At 36.0% G+C, this 24,289-nt stretch overlaps 1 long non-coding RNA gene across 6 annotated transcripts in view; it reads left to right on the forward strand.

Annotated features, from left to right (window-relative positions):
- LOC148115087 (uncharacterized) overlaps window positions 1-24,289 on the forward strand; it is a 150,981-nt gene that overhangs the window by 106,679 nt on the left and 20,013 nt on the right. For 2 of the 6 annotated variants that reach the window (XR_015732125.1, XR_015732121.1), the window contains exon 4: window positions 2,448-4,946. The exons of the other annotated variants lie outside the window; for them this stretch is intronic. This is a non-coding gene — a long non-coding RNA (uncharacterized LOC148115087). Of the gene's footprint in view, window positions 1-2,447; window positions 4,947-24,289 lie in introns of those variants that run through there. 6 annotated transcript variants of the gene reach the window in all.

The following is a 24,289-nucleotide window of genomic DNA, read 5'->3' on the forward strand; positions in this document are numbered from 1 at the left end:
GGTCATGACTGTGAAAAAATTGTCATAAGTCACTATTTTCAGTGCCATTGTAACTTTGAACAATCACTAAATAAACTGTTGTAAGTTGAGAACCACCTGTATTGAAAAATAAGAGAAGGGCACATTGTTTTTATACCCATCTGACTAAGTTCAGTTATGCAAATTAGACTTAGGATTTCAGTCTTATTATATTATTTTTGGATGCTATCTCTCTTAGGGTGACCATGTATTGGCTATGCATGGGCAATAAACAAAGGGGAAGGAGAAGGGGAAGGAAAGGAAAGGAAAGGAAAGGAAAGGAAAGGAAAGGAAAGGAAAGGAAAGGAAAGGGAAGGGAAGGGAAGGGAAGGGAAGGGAAGGGAAGGGAAGGGAAGGGAAAAAAACACTAATAATTGAGACTTGCATAGAATTTGCACAGTTGAATCAATAATTGTGTCCATATTTTTGGAAGCTAACTTAGATTCTAGTACTGTCTATATCTGTTAAGACACTACGTATTTTAGGTTACATTTTTTAAAAAAAATATATCAACATCTGGAGTTATTAACAGATTTATAATCCAGCAAATTGTGTGTAATTCAAAATGAATATTTTTTTGGTATTTCCTTTAATATTTTTTCATGCCTGGGCAACAATAGGCATGTTGAATGATGAATTAAAGACGTAAGATGATAAAAAATAAAATCTGTATTTTCCAGGTTAATAGGATTCTTTCCCTCATTTCTCATGGAATTCTACCTTTTTATGGCACTTCACCATTTTATCTGATTTCCCTTAAGAAAATACAAGCTCATAACACATTTATATTTGAAAGTATATGTATAAATATACTCTATTCTATTACTCCAGAGAAAAATTCCATTTCAGTTTAGTTTTTACCATGTAAAAAGGAAGTCCTTGAAATTCTGGCATATATATATATATTGTAGAATGATTTTTATTTTGTTTCCTGATATCATTTACTCTTTTTTGATTAGGCTATCCAAGTGTAGGAGAGGAATGATAGAATCTATAAGCAGAGTGAAAAGAGAGATCAACCTAGAATATCTATGTAGCCACAAGTGAATTAAGTCCAACCACTCCTGTTCAGAACTATTGACCCAGGGGTGAAATGCTCCCGGATCGGACCAGATCGCCTAATCTGATAGCAATTTTTTCCTGTGGTTTGGAGATCCGGTAGCGATCCACCCGGGTTTCAACCAGGAAGTAATTTCTTTTACCTTTTGCGCATGCACAGAAGGTGTGCGTGCACACGTGACGAGCGCATGCTTCTGAACCGGTAAGGAAGGTAAGTAGATTTCACCCCTGCATTGACCCTTATCTATTCCTAACCAAGTGCTGACCATTAGTTCAGAAGATTCCTGTGCATAGACTTTTAGCAATAAATCAGCTTAATTGAACCTTCACAATGTGATCCTGGTCTTTTGCACCAGATAGCAGGTGTTTAAGCTAAAGATTGACTATGCATTATCTGTCAGAAAAATCAAATATATTACCAAATAAGTAGACAGATTTTCTTTTCTTTTTTTTTTATTTCTATATGCATAAATACTTACTGTAACTATGTCAGCTGCATTGGAAGCATGGCATTTTTCTTTCTTTTCTATTAAAAGCCATCTTTAATGCAAATTTCATCCTGAATGAATCATACGATTTCACTGAAGACTAGCTATTACTATTATGTAAATTTGTCATAGCTACCCTTTTCAGAAAACTCTGGGCAACTTACAAAATATTTATGGAAACTAAAGTATCAGCTGGGAAGTATTTTGGGAAGTCAGTTCAGTAGCCAAGGTCAAGGTGCTTCCTGAAAACCTGTTCATACTGAATATGCATTCAATATGGATAAATCCAGGTTTATTTGTTTTTGTGCTTTTGTATCCTATTCCTACAAATCACAGTTGAAATGGCTTAAAGCAAATAAAAGAAGATGCAGAGCAAAATAATGATGACATGAAAAATAAATATCATAGCAGTCATCAAGTTAGAAATCTAGGTAAACTTCCAATTGAAATGTGGAGAAAAAAGTAGGGATACAAATTTGTTGTCAGTGAAATCCTAAATATGATGTCACCTAATGAAGTCTACAAACCAGCTTCCAAAACCAAGGATGTGGCCAATATGTTAGATATAATGATTGGATTTATCTGTGCAGAATAGGGAACCATCTGGATCAAAGGAAGAATTCTATTAACAGGATACCACTGATCACAGAGAAGTACAATCTATTGTACTTTAATTGAATGTGGAATGATGAGAAGAGCTTGATGCCAAGGAACCAACTGATCCCAAAGTTCAGGAGCTGGTTCCTAACGGAAGATATAATAATAGAACTATTGCAAGAGGCTCTACACAAAATGCTGGGAATTTTTCCCCACATAACAAAACATCATTGATGGCAGCTTTTATAGTGTTGTTACTTATTTTCCTTCTCTTTTTCTTTTCAGGAAATTTTTCCAGAGTGCCAACAACAACAAAATCAAAAACTACATGGAACTCCAACATCAGGAGAATCAAATCTATTCTATGGTTTTGGCATTTCTATAAATGAAAAATGATAACTTTGAGATTTTCTTTCCTCTCTTACCTTACTTATTCTAAACTTTTCTCTTTCCCTTTTCTTTATGCCTCAAGATTTTTCTTAGAATATGATACATAATTTTAATTCCATAACTTCCATCTCATTTCCATCTCACCACTGCATAATTAGTGGAGGCCTGGCTAGCACAAGTGATATCTTTCTGAAATTCACTTTGTGATGAACATGAGAATTTTGTGGATATGACTGGGCGGGGTTATATTCAGAGTATATGATGCACCCAGATTTTCACCCTCTTTTGGGGGGGGGAGATGTGTTTTATACTCCGAAAAATACGGTATATGAAATTGGCATAAATTTTTGGTTGGAAAGAATTTATCAAGCCTTAACATTCAATATTATTCAGGAATAGGCTTAAAAGTTTTCCATCTTTCCTGTTTTGGTATTTTAATAAGACACATAAATACAAAAAGTTAAAATAAATTAAAAACGAATTAAATAATTTGGCTGAATTTAAAATACCCCATAATTTAAAACAAATTAAAATTTACATTTAAAAAGGGGAGAAGATTTAGGCCAGGCCAGCTTGATGAAATAAAAAAGTCTTAAGCGCGTGACGGAAGGTGCGCAGATCCGGGATCCTCCGTATCTCCGGGGGGAGCTCGTTCCAGATCATAGGTGCCCCCACAGAGAAGGCTCTCCCCCTAGGGGCCACCAGTCGACATTGTTTGGCCAACGGGACCCAGAGGAGCCCCTCTCTATGGGAGCGTACTGGCCGGTGGGAGGCTATTGGTGGTAGCAGGCGGTCCCGTAGATAACCAGGTCCTAAGCCATGGAGTGGTTTAAAGGTGATAACCAGAACCTTGAAGCGCTTTCGGAAGACTACTGGGAGCCAGTGCAGCTCGCGCAGGAGAGGTGTTACATGGGAACTCCACATTGCTCCCATAACCACCCGCGCGGCCGCACTCTGTGCCAGTTGGAGCCTCCAAGTGCACCTCAAGGGGAGCCCCAGGTAGAGAGCATTACAATAGTCCAGACGAGAGGTGACGAGGGCATGAGTGACTGTGTGTAGAGAGTCCCGATCTAGAAAGGGACGCAACTGGCGGATCAGGCAAACCTGATGAAAAATCCTCCCGGTCACAGCCGTCAAGTGCTCTTCTAAAGACAGCCGTGAATCCAGGAGGACGCCCAAGTTGCGAGCCCTTTCTGTGGGGGCCAATGATTTGCCCCCAATAGTCAGTAATGGCGCCAGCTGACTATATCGGGACGTCGGAAACCACAGCCACTCAGTCTTGGATGGGTTGAGCCTGAGCCTGTTTCTCCCCATCCAGATCCGTACAGCCTCCAGGCACCGGGACATCACTTCAAGGGCATCGTTGGGGTGGTTCGGGGTGGAGATGTATAGCTGGGTGTCGTCAATATTTCAGGTAGAAATATTATTTTGGAAAGATGCAGATTTGTGGCTTCATAGCTCCCATATCTAGTGAATTTAGGGTATTATTCCTGTGAGGTTTGAGATTCAACCTGAGCAGCCAAAGTTTCAAGAGAAAATGAGAAATATTGAGGTCTACTAAGAAAAAGAGGGGTATAACCATAAATCATCCCTAGAGTAATCAATACTGTCTCTATACCATGTCTAGACTTAAAAGATCTTTGTAATCCTCTACCACTAGACATATTGTGACTGTTCCTCACTCTCTCATCATGTCCACAACCAAAGAGAAGATAGGAACCCAGGACTGCTTCTGAAAGTGCTTTGCCAGGACTAATGACAACATTCCCTCATGAAACAAAGCATTAACCTTCTATATTCAGCTGACTACAACCTCATACCACCCCTGAAGGATTAAAAAGAAAACACCATGGATCAAGCCTGTAAATGACATGTGTCAATTTGAAAATGCACTCTATAATACAATTAAGAAAGCCTACCTTAAATAATTGTAACATAATTGTGTAAAGTCTTTGATTGATTTTTCCTTCCTGTGGGTTGATGTTTCTTAAAGAAAAAGAATTACATCTCATTTGTTGATACTGGAGGGTTTTTTTTTTCCAAGAAAGTATAGTCCTAGAGCTCTAAAATCAATGGGAGTTTTATTAGTGAGGTGTGAATGGCATTTTGACTTATGCAGGTTTGCTCCAAATGTCCCACTGTGTTCAGGCTGACTGCTATCCAGCTATCCAGCTATGTATGCATAGGACTAGTAACCCTAGCAATTCAATACTATTCATGTGAATTCAGAAATAAACCCCTCTAAATTCAGTGGGAACTGCTCCCTGATACTATATGGATGTAAGAAACTGCTTATCTAGACTTTCACTTCTATCTTTGTCTTGAAAGCAATATGCTGAACAATTTCTAATTTATGACATTAGCAAACCTAGTAAATCAATATTTAGTTAAATATTTCCTTACGAATTTCATAATTATTTTTCATCATTAAAAACATTTGACACATTAAGAACCACCCATTATTTCATATCATTTTCAATTGCAGAGTCTCTTCGGCTCTAAACTCCTGCTGCTTCCTTTTATTCTGTCAGATAATTAAGCACACAGTTCTCTGGAAAGCAACCAGTGAAATCCTCTATGCCAACAAAGGACATTTCTCAATAGGGCTGTTGTCAAATGCACTTTGAGATGTGTTATGAAATCTCGCCATAAAGCAAAGTGTTGAACGATTCTTCTGCCACTTGAGGGTTATGATTACCCAGAATTTACAAGGAGGAATTTGATGACTGACTGCAAGCATTTTGGGCAAACGGTTTTTCTGCAGTTCAGCTGTTCTTCTGAAAGATGTCATGGTGGCATACTGGTCTTTGGTTTCAGCATAACAATGTGACTTTTTATGGATAGACAATTAATTCATTTGCTCTCACGTCTCTTGTTTGGAGGAGGAGACGTGGTTACAGACGTGGTTCTCTTCTCTTTTAGCATGAAATTGATAGGCTGCATGTTTTGGAGTTTTAGCTACACGTCACATAGGATTCTGGACACAGCCAAGTTATCTCATTTATTTGATATTTATTTATTAACACATTTTTATTAACACAACCCCCCCCAGTCCTTCAGTTTCTTATGCACAACTGCTAAAATCAATAAAATAAGTTCTTGAATAAATGCTTCCCTAAATAAATCTTAATTATTGACACAAGTCTATCAATGATGACACCAACCTCATCTTCTCAGGCAGGGAGTTCCAGAATGCAGATGTGGCTTCTAAAAAGCTCCTTATGTTTCTCCAGTCAATTATGCCTCCATACCACAGCTGGGATCATAGGAAAGAGACTATCAAATCTTACGTTAGGATAAAGATATACTACTATGGGAAAAGGTAGACCCAGAGATCTCCTATGTATTTGAAATATGCCAAGAAACTGTACATTTTTTCCCCAGAACCAATATAACATGGTTATTTTAACAACAAGGACATTGCTGTATTCCAGCACAACTCTTATTCATTTTAAAAGTATTTATGTAGGGTAGATTCCCAATCAATTATGTTCTATTTGAAAAGATACCTAACAGTGAGTGTGTAAGTGGAAAGAAAATTTGTATTAATATGTACACTGTTACCTCCAATCATAGTCTCCTCAAATAGGTTTTGGACATTTTGCAATGTTATTTTAAAAACATAATTATAATATGCAGGATGTTTGCTTTATTTATTATTCTTTTGGGACATAGACTATAGCAATAACAATAGCACTTAGATATATATATCTAATTACTTCATAGTGCTTTACAGCCCTTTCTAAGCAATTTATAGAGTCAGCATATTGTCCCCAGCAATCTGGATCCTCATTTTACCAACCTCGGAAGGATGGAAGACTGAGTCAATCTTGAGCCTTGTCAGGATCAAACTCCAGGCTGTGCTAGAGTTAGCCTGCAGTACTACATTGTAACCACTGTGTCACAACTGCTCAATAAAGGCAGGTTGTATGCTTATAAGCAAAGAAAAATAATTAAAAACAATGGAGAGTAATCTTTGGGGAGTGAGGAGTTCCACATTTGTTTACTTATTTATAATTGTTCTTTGCAAACAAAAATAGCATGTTAGGAATGATTTTTTTTATTTTGGGCCAAATATTGTCCTTGTCATTCTCAGAATGAAAAATTTAACCTCATCATAAGCCCTTGAGCTGCTGAGATCATTGCTTCAAAAACTAGCTGCTCAGCTTTCTTTCTTTTTATCCCACACAGAGTTCAGATTTATAATTAGGAGAAGAAGAAAAAAGGAAGCAATAAAAAGTCATTTTCATCATTCAAGACCTCTCCCTCCATATGCTGCCCATCTTTGTGGAGTTAAGCCACACCATCATTTATGCACATTTCTAATTATTTGGATTTCTGGAAAGATCACAATCTGTCTCCCCAACTTCTCTTCCCGACTATATTCTAAAACCTAAAAAAGATCCTTCTTATCCACAAATTCCTGCTCTCCCACTAGTGGCTAACACTAATTATAGAAATGAGTGGAATAATTGTGAAAGTAATTTTATAATTACTAGTGCTTTGAAAATCCAGTATAATCTTCCAACTGAATTTTAACTTTCCGAATTGGATTATCTGTTTGGAAAAAAATTACAGAATCAAATCAGATGCTTCCAAAACATTCAGATGACTCAACAGTAATTAATACATGCACATTTTTGGGGTCCAAATTGATTTTCCAAATAGTACTGACTTTATCCAACCATTCAATTTATTCATCCAAATTTAATTTGTTTGGAGTTCTGAATCAAAATGATGATTTGAGAAAGATATGATTCAGTCTGTGCACCCCTAATAATTATATTTCATTTATATAATAATTTTGCCACCACTGTCATCCTGAACTTGTTCCTTCATCAGCTTGTGGGGGGGGGGGGATTGAAACTAATAATACAAATATTCTCTGACAGTTAATTCCAAAATTATCTCTAGGTGTACTAATATAAAGACTATTTCATTGACGTTGCTTCTGTATTCCAAGAGAAAATATCTCACAAAGAACAGAAACAAATTTGATATCAACTGGAATTTTATCTTCAGAAAGGAGGACTAACTCATTTGCTTGTTTTTCCTTTCCAACAAGATTTTTTTTTCCTTTCTAGCAAGCTTTATTCCTACTTTATTTGATGGCTTGATTTCTATGCCTAAAAACTGTCTCTTTATCTATCTAAGAATATAACTAAAATAGGCAGAATCCCCCATTGATTTGTAGTATCTTCTGGTATTAATCAGCCATTGTTGTGATTATGTAATGAGGACAGGCTTCATATTGCCTTATAAGTAGCTGGCTGATATTAGCAAATGCTTTAAGTCATTTCCGTGAAAATAGCAAATGATCTCCAGATCAGCTTCTTTTCTTCTTCCTAGCCTTCTTTTTTTTTTCTATTTCTAGTCTCATAAATTAATTAATTAAATTTGGATTTGTTGTTTTTTGAGACTAACTTGTAAGTGTTCACTTTTGTACTTATTTTATAATCCACTTATATCAGTGTGTTGATTTTAATAATCTCTTTAATGCAGGGATGTCAAACTCACAGCGTCACGGCATCACTTGACATATCGGGACTTTTTTTCCCTTCAATAAACCGGCCGGAGCCAGCACGTGACATATCCGGCTCGTGGGCCGCGAGTTTGACAGCCCTGCTTTAATGGAATGCAGGTTTCTCTCCAATAGGATTGTAACTTGTAGGAAACAATCTCAAGTAATTGCAGGTTCTGTGGAAATCAGATAATCACATAGATGGGGTTGAGAATGGTCTGAGTAAATAAAGAGTCATGAGTGGAATTACATAATTATACAATTACAATTTATAAACAATCTGCACAAAAGTTATTAATAGGAAGCAAGCACATATTTCTTATTAATTTCTACCCTAGATTTTACAAGTGGAATAGTTAATTCTCTTTTCCCCCCAATCAGTTGCAGAAGCTTTTAACAATATTACAGCTGAAGTACATAGTGGTGTCTAATGAATTACAGATGTCTTGATTAAAAGGACTTGTTTTACATCACGTAAGTGGAGTATGAAATGTAGAAGAATGGGACAGAGGTAAAGAAATGATATTGCTATCCAGAGTGTTTTTTTTTTCCTTTGACGTAAACCAGCTGCCATATTGGAACTAGTTTTTTTTAATTACCTTCTGGTTTTGAAATATTCTATGTACCCTATGAGGACCCAGATTGTTGGAGACAATACGCTGACTCTGTAAGCTGCTTAGAGAGTACTATAAAGCACCATGAAGCGGTATATGAGTCTTGCAATTGCTATGAGACCCAAGTTGGTCTGTTGTAGAAATTGCCTTTCCCAAGTTGCTGATCAGTGTGTCTCTTTGACCATTCTGGCTTTTTTTGTAAAAGAGATGGACACCTTATATTTTTCTGTTGATATAAGCGTATCAAACTCTCAGGAGATGGCTATATCTGTCAGCCATGATTCTTAGTGTGTCAATACATTTTCTGTGAGGTGTAGATTGCCCATCATGGAAAATTTATGACATACATACATAAATGTGGGATGGGGGACAGAAGAAGTAAAAAAGTTCTTTAATTAAAAATGATTTGCAATAAAATTAGTTTCAGTAGGGAGAAGGGAAAGAAAGATCCAGAAGCACAAAAGAACTGAGAGGTAGCTGAGGCAGGCTTTTCTACTTTTATCTTTCAAATCAGTTTGTCTGAATTTTCAGGAGACTTTTTGGCTGGTGGGACATAGGTCTATTCCAGGGGTATCAAACTCACATTGTCACGGCAGCATCACATGAGGTATCGTGATTTTTTCCCTTCACTAAACAGGGCATGGGTGTGGCCACAGTGTGATGCATCTGGCTCATGGGCCACAAGTTTGATATCCCTGGTCTATTCCATACATTTTAAATTAAAATAACTTGAGACTATGAAGTGAAAGCTTTTTGTATTTCCTTCATAAATCTCATGTGATTCTAATAGTAACTTTTGCCTCTGCATTTATCTTTAGTCATTATTGAGATGGGCATCTACAGAAATTTAAATATTTAAATACATAAATAAGTAAATAATTTATACCCCAGCTATATTCAAAGCTCAGGGAAGTATAAATGGAGGATTTGGGCCTTTCCTTTTTATCTCTTTTGTTTATTGTGCAGATTAATTGATAATACTTTAAGTACTTTACGTATCTGGACATAATAAGTTCTATGGTTCAATAAATTCTTAGATACCACTATTTTGTATACCTAACTACAAAAACTACATATACATGTAGTATATTACAGCAACATGGATTACTTCCTAAGGCAGTTGGGCCACCTCTATAGCAATAAGAATAATGGGGGAAGGGAGGCTAATGAGGTCAATTCATTGGGGTGCTCCTTTATTAATAAGGTATGGGGCATCTATAAATATTTGAGATTCCTTAAGCTTTTGTTCAATAACATTTACATCAGTCACAATAACAACTGATATTTAATGGCCAAATGCAAAATACTTTGGCTGGTGGGAAATATGGATTGATGTATTATTTTTCTCCTACATATTCAATATCTGGAAAATTAGAAAAATATCCATTTTTTAAAAAATTCTTGCTAATCACCATCACCAAGATTCTATCACACCAATTTTTTTGTTAGTATTCCTATTTAATTCATTGCTGAAACTGAATCATGTTCAACAAAATATGCTCAAAGAAGAGAAGATGGTTTTTGAATTTATTTTGTTGCATTTTATTTCTTGGATTTTGTAATCCATGGCTTCGATGTTGAGTCATACATCACAGTTATTTATTATTGTGTGGAGTGCTGTCCTTACAGGATGTGTTTTCTGAATGAAGGAAGGAAAAAGAAAATTTTAGATTTTTTTTTTTATTTGATTTATATGCCGCCCTTCTCCGGAGACTCAGGGCGGCTTACAGTGCGTTAAGCAATAGCCTTCATACTTTTGTATATTTTATACAAAGTCAGCTTATTGCCCCCACAAAATGGGTCCTCAATTTACCTACCTTAGAAAGGATGGAAGGCTGAGTCAACCTTGAGCCTGGCAAGATTCGAACTTACTTTAATTGCAGACAGCTGGTGTTAAATTACAGTGCCTTGTCTGCAGAGCTATCCAGGCTCCTTGTCTGCAGAGCTATCCAGACTTGCAATGGAATCCACCATTTTGCTCATTTTCACTACAACTTCTGTAGAAAACAATTGATTTTATTAGTCAGACATAATAGTTCTTAGAAACTCTCAAGGTTAAACATTAAAATAAAATATTGACAATAAGAAAAGTTCTAAAGTGGTACCATAGAAACAGAAGACTCCAAGCAGAAATTGGACACCGATCTAATTTGAAAACTCCTGCTCTACTCTGCTATATTTTTTTTGGTCTTGTCTTGTCTTATTTTGTATCAAAAAATTGCCATCTTCATGCCAGAGATTTTGTTTTAGATCAGTGGTGACCCAAGGATAAGATTACTGTAATTCCACTTTTCCTTAATTCTGTTGTTCACCTTTCATTCATTTCAAAAAAGCTGTTGTGTAAGACTATGTTGGTAGGGACATGGTGGCTCAGTGACTAAGATACTGAGCTTGTCGATGGAAAGGTCAGCAGTTCAGTGGTTCAAATCCCTAGTGCCACATAACGGGGTGAACTCCCGTTACTTATTCCAGCTTCTGCCAACCTAGCAGTTCGAAAGCACGTTAAAAATGCAAGTAGAAAAATAGGGATCACCTCTGGTGGGAAGGTAACAGTGTTCCGTGTGCCTCTATCTTTATCTTTATCTTTAATCTTTTATTAGATTTATATACCTCCCTTCTCCTTTCGGACTCAGGGCGGTGAACAGCCAAAATAAAACATTTGTACACAAAAGTTAAAATAATTTTAAAAATAATTAAATGAAATTTGGCCCATAATTTAAAACATTTCAATTAAAAATCAATATCAAAACTTTAAAACTAACATAGAATCAGGCAATAGAATTTGGTGTTTAGTCATGCCGGCCACATGACCACGGAGAGGTCTTTGGACAGTGCTGATTCTTCGGCTTTGAAACGGAGATGAGCACCGCCTCCTAGAGTCAGGAACAACTAGCACATATTTGTGAGGGGAACCTTTACCTTTACCTTTAAGACTATGTTAAATAGGCCTTTAACAGTTTTAACACAGGACAGACCTTAAAAACATGTAATTATTCAAATAAACTTGAATGAGTCACTGAAGACTTACTACAGGTTTCATAAAGAGCTAACTTCTACTACATTTGCAAAGAACTTTTCCTGAACAGTATAAATCTAGTGCTAAGACCTGGGGTGGGATCATTTGGGGCTTATTAATGAAATACTTGCCTCAAAATTAGAAAGTTATCATGCTTCTTCCTCCCTTGCCATTTTAAATAATTGAAACATCTTAAATGTTTCTAATAGAAGAAATGGGTTATAAGGTATGTCATTAAGCTTAAGAGTAATTTGTTCAGTGTCTTAAATGTCCCCAAAGGATTTGCTGAGGTACAATTGAACCTTATCTATGCAGGATTAGAAGACCATGGACTATTCTAACTTAAACCATCAAAAATGCCATTTTATTTTTATCAGAATAGGGTCATTGCACAAAAAGAAAAATATAGGAGATGTAAAGCATGCCTATGATGAATGTTATGAACTTCATAACAGCTCACAGAAATTAACACTGAACAAAATTGCCAACATTTATGGCAACACATTTGATTTCTAATGTTTATTCACTTAATGCAAAGGTGATGAGATTTCTGCCAACCATCTATATCTTTCTAAAGTTCTCTTTATTTTCAAAAGTAGATTCAGAAGGGAACTGGATGCTGTGCAGAGAATAGGAATTTGTTGCTTGAATAGGAACTTTGTTCCAATTGTAGGAGGTAAATTAAATACAGAATTCTATATACATTGTGACACATGGTGAATACCCTGAAAACTACTATTTTTCATGCTGAACTATAGTGATATTACACTTCCACTTCAAATATGATTTTAAAAGGAAGTGACAAGTATCTTTGAAAAGGGACCATGCTATGATGATACATGATCTCATGCTATATACTCAATTCTCCTACCATGAGGGTAATATTACCAAGATGTGTAGTCTGTTGCTGCAATATTAAACAAGCAAGAAAAGTAGGACCTGCAGGAGTGTCCTTAGGGGAGATGGCAGATGAAATGGGAGTCATGAAGGTGTGATCAAAGCCCTATTACCTTTCTGTACACTTTGATGTCACAAGCACATACAAATGCGTAGTGTTTCAGTCATATGATTGCAAATGTCATCCCGAGTCCTTTTTTGTCCCAGTTAGTTCTACTTCAAGTACTGGAAGTAAGATGGGTGGCAAACAAATCTAAATAAATGAAATAAAATATACAGTCTATACATATTTTGTTCATTGTGGTGATATTTTGGCAACAGTAGCCTGAATGTTATGTTTTAAAATATGCCACTTGATAAAACATACAATATTCAACGTTAGCAATCTATGTAGAAAGTAACCCCTAGACACTAAGTAAAAGAGAGTAAGAGGTTTTAGGAGGAAATGGTGAGTGGGGAGAAAAATACATACAGAAAAGTATGTAAAATGTGACAGTGTTTTGGTCAGTTTTTAATCAAAATAGGAAATGAACATATGGTCTTGTAATGCTTGTTACTTATTGACTTGGGATTTTGATTCCTTCTTCCTTTTCTTCAAAGAAACCTAATTTATAGGATCAAATCTGGTGAGGTTAATTTCAGATGTGGACCATAATATATAGAAATACATGTACTGACATAGACATAAATATGTGAGAAAGATAGATGATAGATAGAGATAGATGATAGATAGATAGATAGATAGATAGATAGATAGATAGATAGATAGATAGATAGATAGATAGATAGATAGGCAGGCAGGCAGGCAGGCAGGCAGGCAGGCAGAGGGAGAGGGAGAGGGAGAGGGAGAGGGAGAGGGAGAGAGACTTATGCTGAGTAGCTGAGCCATACAACCTGTATGCCAAGGTAGATACACACACATTTGCTCCTTTTGGGGGGCTTAGGCTTTCATTAGTTAGTGTCAGATTTCATTTCAGAATAGAAACACAATAACTAGCTCTGCTTTCTCTTCGCCTAAACGAAAAGCTCGGCAAGACCTGACCCATGCTGTTTTGCTTCTCACCTGTGACCTGGAAGGCTTATTTTCAGAGAACACCATTTCTCTCCTTCCTTTTCTCAACACTTTGTTTTGTGTGTCAGCTGCAGTAGCTGCATGCCTGAGAATCAGCCACAATCATTCAAACCATAGGTGTGCAAGAGAAAAACCAGGCTGAACATAGAATCCAAGACAGAACACCAATGGGCAATTAAAGATGCTATTCTCCTCATCTTATAACTTTTCTGCAAGGCTTGCAGAGTAAGCAAAGTTTTCATTGTGCTGAAAAGCACTTCTATTGTTTCTGCAAATCCTCACAGAGCAGGTTTACACATTATATTCCTGAAGTAGGCCACTCAAATTGTTTTTCCATGGTAATGTTCTATTTGAAGCAACCTGTTTATGTATTACACTTTGCCATGAGCCTTGGGACAATCTAGGAGGCAACGTTCTCCCCTGCCCTAATTCTACAGCTACTCTGAATTACAAACAGCATAATGATCATCAGGGCAAGATGAAATGAGGTTCCATGTTCATGGGAAAAATGTCCTTGATAACCCTTCAGTTGACTGATTTCCACTGTGCACACAAATCTCACTATGTTCAAGATTCTACCCATCCCTTTCTTTGGGCACTTAGCTTTGCAAGATGGAAGAAATAAAGATTGCTAAACCCTGATTTGCTTTAGCCATAATTTGATGAATAGCCACAGTTGCCTAATTTACTCATATCGCTAAATAAAAAATTGAACAAACTTTAAGGCTAAGGGAAATATATGAATATGCCATTGACTGGCCCAGAATTGTCTGATAGCCTTAATTTTCTTTCCTTACCCCAGCTCCTGCCCACCTAGCAGTTTGAAAGCATGCAAATCAGTGGTGGGTTCCTCCCGGTTCCGCCTGGTTCCGCCGAGCCGGTAGTGGTGACAATATGATGTTATTGTCCCCCTGCGTTATTCTTACCTTTTATTTGGCCCCACCCCAATCTATTGCTGCCTCCTAAGTCCTAGCTGATGGCTAGAGGGGAAAAACTCTTGCCGCAGGGCTTCAAAGGGCCGCCTTACAGCTGACAGTGTTAAAAGAAAACAAATGAGTAGACCAGTGCCTGCAAAAATACATGAGTAGACCAGTGCCTGCAAAAATACATGAGTAGATCAGTGCCTGCAAAAATACATGAGTAGACCAGTGCCTGCAAAAATACATGAATAGATCAGTGCCTGCAAAAATAAATGGGTAGACCACTGCCTGCAAAAATAAATGGGTAGATCGGTACAGCCTGGTAGACCAGTACCTCTGCTAAATCCTAAATAATTGTCACATGACCATCAAGCCACACCCACAAAATAACCCACACCCACAGAACCAGTAGTAAAAATATTTAGAACCCACCCCTGATGCAAATGCAAGTAGATTAATAGGTACCACTTCGATGGGAAGGTAACAGTATTCCATGCAGCTTTGGCGAATAGACCACATGACCAGGGAAATTGTCTTCGGACAATGCTGGGTACCTCAGCCAAGAAATGGACATGACTGACAGGGAAAGCTTCAACTTTACCTTGTTACTCATATGAGGAATCTGTCATCCAGGCAATTTTTAACAAAACAAGCAAATGAAAAGCCTCTGTAATGCCTACCATGTGTTTTATTGGACAAAACACAATCTAACAGCCAGGTTTTACTTGTCCACAGCCAAGTTGCCAAGGGATTATTTCAAATGTTTTTCATACATTTCTGCAAAACCTTGTTGTTTAATTTTTTTTTTAAATTGAAAATCTGTTTCTAGGACTTGTCACTACATGAGCTTTGAATGAGTTTAAGAGGACAAGTTAAAGCTGGCTCCTTTGCTTTTGGGGTTCCAGAAGCCCTGAGGATTCTCTTTTTTTTCAAGCTACTCTTGGATTACAAGAGTATCTTTGAAATCTTGTCTTGACAAGGAATTGTATCCAGACCAGAGTTTACTGATCAGTGCATATAAATGATACTTATTCCCAGGAAACTTTCTTCTCTTTGGAAAAGAAATCCTCCTGAAAAACATGGTATCAAGCCAAGTGGCTGAATGAAACAGGCCAAAATTAGGAAGAAAAAAGAATTGTTTTGACATCTTGTTTCTCTTCTTTACAATAACAAAACCTGAACAGAATAATGTAATACTAACTGAAATTGGAATGCATATTTTGGTATCTTATTTTGCATAGTAAGTGGGGATAAACAATTTGTATCTCTTCTTGATTCTTTACATGACTAGCCATTTTGGAGCCATAAATACTATCCTAAATTCATCAGTTTAAAAATGGCTAATCGTTAATAGAGGGATCTGATTGAACAACAGATACTAAAAACAAATCTGAATTGTGGGCCTCTGTTTTGGCCCACCTATTTACCCATATCAATTCTCAAGATCCTTAAGGATTGGGATAACTCCCTACTAATTCCAATACATAAGAAAGCAATTACACCAGCTCATTAGCTATATTCTAACCAGGTTGCTTAGTATAATTAGTAAATTTCTGGATGATCTAAGAAAAAAAAATTTCTAGCCAGGGAACAAGCCAGCTTCACACAGGTCTTTTTGATAATGGATCAAAGTGTTATCTTGCAATATCTGTCAACAAAATATGCTAGAACTCAAAGAGGCATTTTCTATGCTGCCTTTATAGATTTGAAGGCAGTTCAAATCCCTAGAGAGGTTATGACAAAAACTGGCAGCTTCTTTTATTGATTACTGTCTTCTTTACTTAATAATAATGTTACACAAAAACACTACAATGCAAATTTGCTGCATAAAAGATAAAAATGACTGCACCTATACCGAGTACCAAAAGAGCTAAGTAGGGCAGTCTTTGCCTCACCTCTATTTAATGTTTATATCAATGATATTATAAGGACCCTCCCTAAATCTGAATTCCACCCTCCATCCTTAGCTCAGACTCCAATTTCCAAACTATTATTCACTGGTGATGCTATCTTATTATTTCTATTTGACTAGTGGGTTTGAAAAAAAGTCTCTGGCGATAGTATTTTGTCAGACTAAAATAATACAAATCAACTATTATAAAAACAAGATGGTGATATTAACTAGTCATCACTTCAATTTGCCTCAAACAAACAAAAAATAATAATACCTTAATCAAGGAGATGATTTGCATATATTTCCAATCTATCATATCTTAAGTCTCCTTTTCCTATATATCCAAATATAAATCTCCAACCAACTATGTGTGTTAAAACTGGAACGTGCCAGTGCAATTTAAATACTGGAGACCTTTACTCCAGTCCCATGTTCAGTCTCCAATGCTGTCCTTTGACTAGAATTGGGATATATTTTTGTCAAGGCTCATTTGAAGTTATGTTGCTTAAAATTTATTTATTTATTAGATTTTTATCCCACCTTTGTTACTTTATAAGTATGTAACTCAAAGCGGTGAACATAAGTAATTTAGTTGAAATGAATATTTAGCTCAACTTGTAGCGCTATATGCCACACCTCTGCATGGAAGAATCCAATTTCATTTTATTTGGCCTTCAGGTTTACTCACCACATTCTACATATGCTGTGCCTGGAAAGAATTTGGAGTGAAGTTAAACAAAGAAAGACCTCAACATGCAAAGGGATAAATCAATATTATTTTCACTTCATCTCATTTACGCATCTTTTTCCAGCTCTAAATGTATGTTCTATATGTGTACCGTTACACTTTGACATGCCTACATGCCCGCCCTTGCTGGTGTTATAAGCAATGTACAATGTTACAAGCAATCCTGCCTTCCAGGATTGACTATTATACAGTATCTGTTCCAGTGATGGGTTTCAAAAATTTTTACTACCTGTTCTGTGAGTGTGATTTGGTGGGAGTTGCATGGCTTGGTGGGCGTGGCAGGGGAAGGATACTGTAAAATCTCCATTTCCTCCTGATCAGCTGGGACTTGGGAGACGAAGAATAGTTGGGGGCTGGGCCAGTCAGAGTTTCGGTTCTCCGAACTACTCAAAATTTCCGCTACCGGTTCTCCAGAACTGGTCAGAACCTGCTGAAACCCACCTCTGATCTGTTCTGAACTGAAGTTGAAACAATTAGTTATGTACTCCTGGTTCACCCAATATATTATCCCTGGAAAGCAGAAATGATATCCCTCTAATTACAAAATATTCAACATGGCACCAACTAGGAACATTCTACTTTTTACTAAGGGACCAATCCTGCAAATTTTTCAGGAAAAAGGGTAAATATTACATTACAACTATGGCTTACATATTGTAAAATTGTAATTTATCCTCTTCTTCAATTATTGTATTTAACCCGATTCCTCTTTTTCCCCCCATTTGTTCCTTTAAATTTATATTAATGGTAATTTTATTTTTGAACTACTCTATATTACTGCCCTGACACTTTGCCCTTAAATGTTATTTTAAGCCACTGCCTTTGGCTATAATGAAGCTTATTTATCCTTCAAGGAGACATTTGATCTAAAGTGATGACGACTGAGCAGCCATTCTTAGTTTTGCTATGTTGGTCTAAGGATGTTAGGCATTAGATCTAAAAAGGAGGAAATCAAATTATGTGGCAAGAATAGCTAAATTCTTTGCTTTTTATATAGCTATAAGTTAATTAATTAAATGTTCTTAAACAACTTAAGTACATTTACATATGTGCTTTTCCTTATTTTCTATGTTATGCAATATCTGCTTTTAGATACTTCATAGAGGGGGAAAACAGCAAAATTTAAATAATTTTTGTTAATGTTTAAAAGTAAAATGTTAAAAATTAATACAAACTAAGAAAATATAAAAAATAAAAAATGCAGAGAGAAAAAAGAGGTTTAAGGGGAAAAAATAAATAAAAATATATAAAGAAATGGCTTCTCTCATCATCAATACAAGTACAAACAATTTCAGTAATTTATCATCTTCTCTAATATTTCAGCCAAAGTTCTCTTCATCCCATATGTTATCTTTTATTTATTAATAAATGATAAAGCCTCAATGTCATATTAGATCTATCTATCTATCTATCTATCTATCTATCTATCTATCTATCTATCTATCTACCTACCTACCTACCTTTCCATCATCTATGTATCATCTTAACCTTAAATAAATAAATTAATTTCATGTTCATTTACACAGTAACTTATCATTCTCTGTAAAAATATCACAAAAATATATTCTCATATCTTATCTCAAGAGAGATAATGGAGATTTTGCAATATCCTTCCCTTGCCACGCCCACCAAGTCATGCCCACCAAGCCACACCCACAGAACCGCTAGTAAAAATATTTGGATTTTACCACTGCATTAAAGGCTTCTAGAAAAAAAAGATCATATATATTTTAACCTTGATCAAATAAGCCAACTTTGTATTCTGTCTTTTTGCTTTTAAAAGTCTTAATGTGTCCTCAAAACTTATTTCTTTTCGACAGTTATTTGAGGTTCTGAGATTTTACCCCCCCTGCTCTGAATTGCTGCAGATGGTATGAAAACCTCCTAATGACCACAACAGGCAATAAAACAAAAATCCTGAGGAGGAGTGGGAGAAGAGAAACAGTAACCTGAGTTTTTGCACAGCCCCTATGCTGCAGAGAAGGCAGAAACAAAGAAAACTCTTATTGATTTCAACCTTGCTCCTTTGGTCTGGGCTACTGGAGAAAACAAACCTTTACTTCTACACTAAGGAGGATGAATGATCTAACCCCATTACGTTGCAGCTGAGTTGCAGTGAATTGGCTTAAGCCCTACTGTCTCACATCTAATTAACCATAGGTTTTTTAAAAAATTTATTATCTTAATCAGAATACATACTATCATTTGTTTTTTTCTAGAATAAAATTTAAATCATTTTAAATTTCAATTACTTTGAAATCTGATTATCTTCTGTACATATCAAAAATAACTATATATTTTTTTAAATGGCGATTAAAAATAGGTCAGTAAATCTTAATCCAATCCATTTTAGATTTCAATGCTTTCTGGAGAATTTCTGCAATTCCATTCCAATAATAATTTAAATTATCTAATTTAATCTACTATTCTAAGGTCTTTGTCTATCACACATTGATTTATTTAATCCAAAAATGAATGCATGAAATATAAAAATCTCCTTCATATTTCTAGTATGTAACTGCAGCATATCAACATGATGATAGGATTACCTGAAAAAACTATTTTGTATCTTAGTATACTAACTTTTCAACATTTTCCCCCAAATCCTCAGCTTTATGGACCATACAAGATTTACAGGAAGGAAGTTCAGTGTCTTGAAATTTCTCTTCAATCTACTGTTAACATTTAGGATTTCCACATCACCACTGCTTCTGATCCTCAAAGCAGTTTGATCTACAGTAGCCTTTATTTGTAGCAATTCAGAAATCCTGGCAACTAGGAATGAAAACAATTGCCTCCTTGCCTAAACTGCTGAACGTTCTGCAACTATTGTTCCCCCTCTCCTCCCAAAAATACCACTTCTCATTCTGACTTCCAGCTTTATGGAAACTAAAATAAATTACAACATACATATAAAGCAGAATTTTTACAGTACTTAGTATTATTATGACCGTTTTATGGTGATATGTATAAATCAGTCAATCAAGAAATCAAGTCACCTTTCTTCTTGAAAAAAAATTACTAGTGTGGCTTCAGGCCAGCTATTGAGAGCCAAGTAAAAATGGTAGACCAAGGTTTATGGAGCTGCAGTCTCTCAAAATGCAAACTAGGTTTGCAGCAGTTTAAACTATTTCACAGGTAACAATAAATAGATATGGTCAAAAACCTTGTCATAGAATCATAGGGACATTACACTTATTCAAATGTTGCACAGAAATTGTGGCCAACTGTATCCTCTATCCATATCTCATGTGATATGGATAGAGATTTCCCACATCGATGAGTTCCATTGTATTTCTATTTAAATTATAATAACTATTTCTAATGCTAAATCAATAGAAATAAATTAAGAGCTACAAGTTTTGTGGAAAACTCTTTTTTAATTATCTCCTCTGTTTGCAGATCAATCATGTGGAGTGTAGATTTAGACTCATTTTGTGAAAAAAAGATGAGCTATCCCATATTTTTTTAGCATGATAAATATTCTTATTTTTTTATTTTTTTATATATTTATCGAACTTAAGTATTACCCATCTCACTATCAGAGGGACACTGGGAGGTGTACAACTAAAAGCATAAATGCATAAAAACAATATAAAAATACAATCATTAATAAAAGAAGTCAGGTAAAAAAACAACATTAAAAGCTGAGGAGAGAGTCTTCAAGGCACTAATTACCCCTAAATTTGGTGGGCCCATGAGAGTTGGCAGAGCCACAAATGACTTGCTAAAAGAATGCAAATGTCCAGTTATCTGCAAGGAGTATAAATCCTTCCAGTCGCCACCATCCAGTCAGAGGTGAAGAAGCTTCTTGGATGAGAAGCGAATTGTCTTCAAAGAAAAACCAGAAACTCCAGTTGCCTCTTGAAAAGGTACCTTTGGGACAACCATGACCTGGATGACTGAGAATCTCCATAGACATTTGGCAGAGCCACGTCTTCCCACTCTTTCAAAAGGCCCACCTCACCTCTGTGGGGGAGGATATTCAAGAGGATAGGGGCAATGGCAGAAAAGGCACTCTTCCTAGACTGTCTCAGTCAAAATTAGTATGCTGCCAGACAGTTGGGATTTAAGAATACACCTTAAAAGGTATTACAGAAAGTCATGAGAGTTGTAAAATCCTTAAGGACTATTGTGAAATATAATATATGGATTTTCACAAAATGTATGAGAGAGATACCATGGAGATTCTGGTTAAACTCATATATAAGTTATACCCTGAAGGAACAACTTCCTTGTCATTTGCACACACCAATTTTAATTTCTTTAGCTGACTTCCAGTTTCATAGAATTAACTCTCTTCCTATTAGATTTGTGCTTAAAATAAAATGTCCTTGATCTGTGCTAATATTTGTAATGGAATCCAAATCCCAAGGATAAAGATTTGATGATTCAGAGGCATGACTACTCTTTTTGTATTTACCTTTTATTACTATTCCATAGAATAAACTCAAATATTTCAGCTGCAAATCATCCTGGAAGACCAAAACATAACTAATCACCTCTATACAGATATTTTAAAAATGTCACATTATTCACAAAGTTTAGATATTGAATTTGCTGAGAAAAAAAATTGAAGCTTAAAGGAGTATATACATGGCAAGATTTGATTTGGACACCAATATATCTACAAAGAAAACAGATTTTCTTTTGTTTTGGAAGCTGCCCCATTGATCTAAAGTTTCTATGAAAAATCCAAATGCTGATTATTTTCTTTTGAGTAGAATTGACTGACATGTTGAGCACAGTATAACTTTATAAGAAATGAAGCATGACACCTTTTGATCTTAAGCTCTTTTGAATTTTTGATTATTTTAAATTTATAATTCTTTTTTTTTTTAAACTATAATTTTTTGCAATACTTAAATTACATTTGTGGACACACATAGATGAAGTTACCTTTTTTGTTAGAGGATCCGATCTATCAACTTTCATACAGATACAGTGGGCAGGGAGAAGAACATTGTGAAAGTAGAATTCTCATGACTCTAAGATATAGCACAGGGACTTTATATTAGGTACCACCACTCTCTTTCTATTTTTTGAAAAGAGACCATTAGTAAATATAGCTCATGAGCTATATTTAAGACAATTAGTAAATATAGCTACGTGTTTCCCCGAAAATAAGACCTCCCCTGAAAATACGACCTCCCCCCGAAAATAAGATCTCCCTGAAAATAAGCCCTCTCTGAAAATAAGCCCTCCCCAAAAATATTTAAATGCATGCGCAACTGGTCCCCGCCATTTCCTCTGGTTAGGGTTAGGGAGGCAGAGCTGGAAATCAGGTAAGATGGCAAGAGGATCCCTGTCTCGCTCCACGTGCCCCAAAATAATAAGACCTCTCCAAAAATAAGGCCAAGTGCTTATTTCGGGGTTCAAAAAAATATAAAACAGGGTCTTATTTTCGGGAAAACACGGTATTTATTTTGTATTAGTCAATGAAATAGACAGGATTACTCCCAAGCAACAATTTCAACTCAACCTTTCTTTATTGGAAATCTACAATCAATAAAATGAACTGGAGAGTTACATGAAAACAGATTGGAGGAACATGCATATAAATATGCATGTTCTTCCTAGTGGAATTAAACATTTTTTTAAAATTAAAAACAGCTTCTTTTATCTCTGTCCTTTTTCAGTCTATAGGCCAGCCATCTTCCTGTTTTATTCACAAATTCGAAATAATTCTGCTTGGCCATTTTTATTTTCTGTGCTAGTTTTTTTGGTTCATCAAATTTAAATTATGTTTTATTGTTTTCCACACGCATATTGGGGAAAAAATGGAAGATTAAAATACATTATAACTATGATTATGATTATGTATAACATGTATAAGATGTGACCGGTCAACACTCTGTTCATAAAATAGGTATGATGAAAGAAAAAAAAAAATAAAACTTGTATTATTATTTTTTTTAAAAAGATTTCCTCTGTCCTGTCATGCCTAACTCTATGGGGAAGTGCTCATCTCCATTTCTTAGCTAACAGAGCCAGCATTGTCCAAATATGCTGACTATATGCTGAGATACACTGAATGCTGTCACCTTCCCACTAAAGTGTTGCCTATTTATCTACTCACATTTGCATTGTTTCAAATTGCTACATGGGGAGGAACTGGGGCAAGTAAGAGGAGCTCACCCTGTCACACACTGGTTGGATTTTGTACCTGGGCTGTCAGCTTTCCACAAGCAGACAGCCCGGGTACGGCTAACAAGCTCTGTATCTTTAACTGTTGATTCATTGTGCCCCCAAACAAAAGTTACTGGTGTATAAATCTGTAGATGTGCACCTGTCCTATGCATGATTATTGCCTAAAGCAGTATTTTTCAACCTTGACAATTTCAAGATAGCTGGACTTCTACTCCTAGATTTTCCCACCCAGCATGGTTGCCTGGGGAATTCTGGGAGTTGAAATTTGCCTATTTTAAAGATGCCAATGTTTCTCAACACTGTATCATAAAAATCCAAGCTTGGAAAATTCCCATTCTGAATGAGCTAAAACCTACCCATAATTCTTTTACAGGCTGTTTTATTATAAGCACCATCATAGACAATGAGTTTGTATTTCAAGAAAGGGGGAAATTATAATTTCCTGAGATTCAAGGAAGCCTTAAAGAATACATGTATATACACAGAATTTGCTGTATTTGAAAGGTTCATTTCAATGGATCTCTGACATGAAGCTTGAGAGATGCCTTGTAGAAGTGATACTTGTTCAGGAAATGACATTTTTATTTGGAGCTACAGTATAATATTGGCCTCTAGGATTTTGAGCACAGTTCTGAGCTGGGAGTTGGGAAACATCATGAGGCAAGAGGCAAAAAAAGAAAGAGAAAACAGACTTACTAATTTCCACATATGGAATTTGCATTGATTTGGCATTGATGTCAGGCCACTGTGTTCTCACAGCTTCATCGGGCAGCCAGGATATTTATCTGTGGGAAGCTGGCTTTGGTTTTGGGCAGCTGAGATTGCAAAATGTCTTCCATCTTCTCAGTTATTGTATTTAAGCCGATTAAAGCAATCCTTCCTGGATTTCGCCCCTTTCTATATTT

Source organism: Pantherophis guttatus, chromosome 2 (assembly GCF_059756535.1).
Source record: "Pantherophis guttatus breed Tessera chromosome 2, ASM5975653v1, whole genome shotgun sequence".
NCBI lineage: Eukaryota > Metazoa > Chordata > Lepidosauria > Squamata > Colubridae > Pantherophis > Pantherophis guttatus.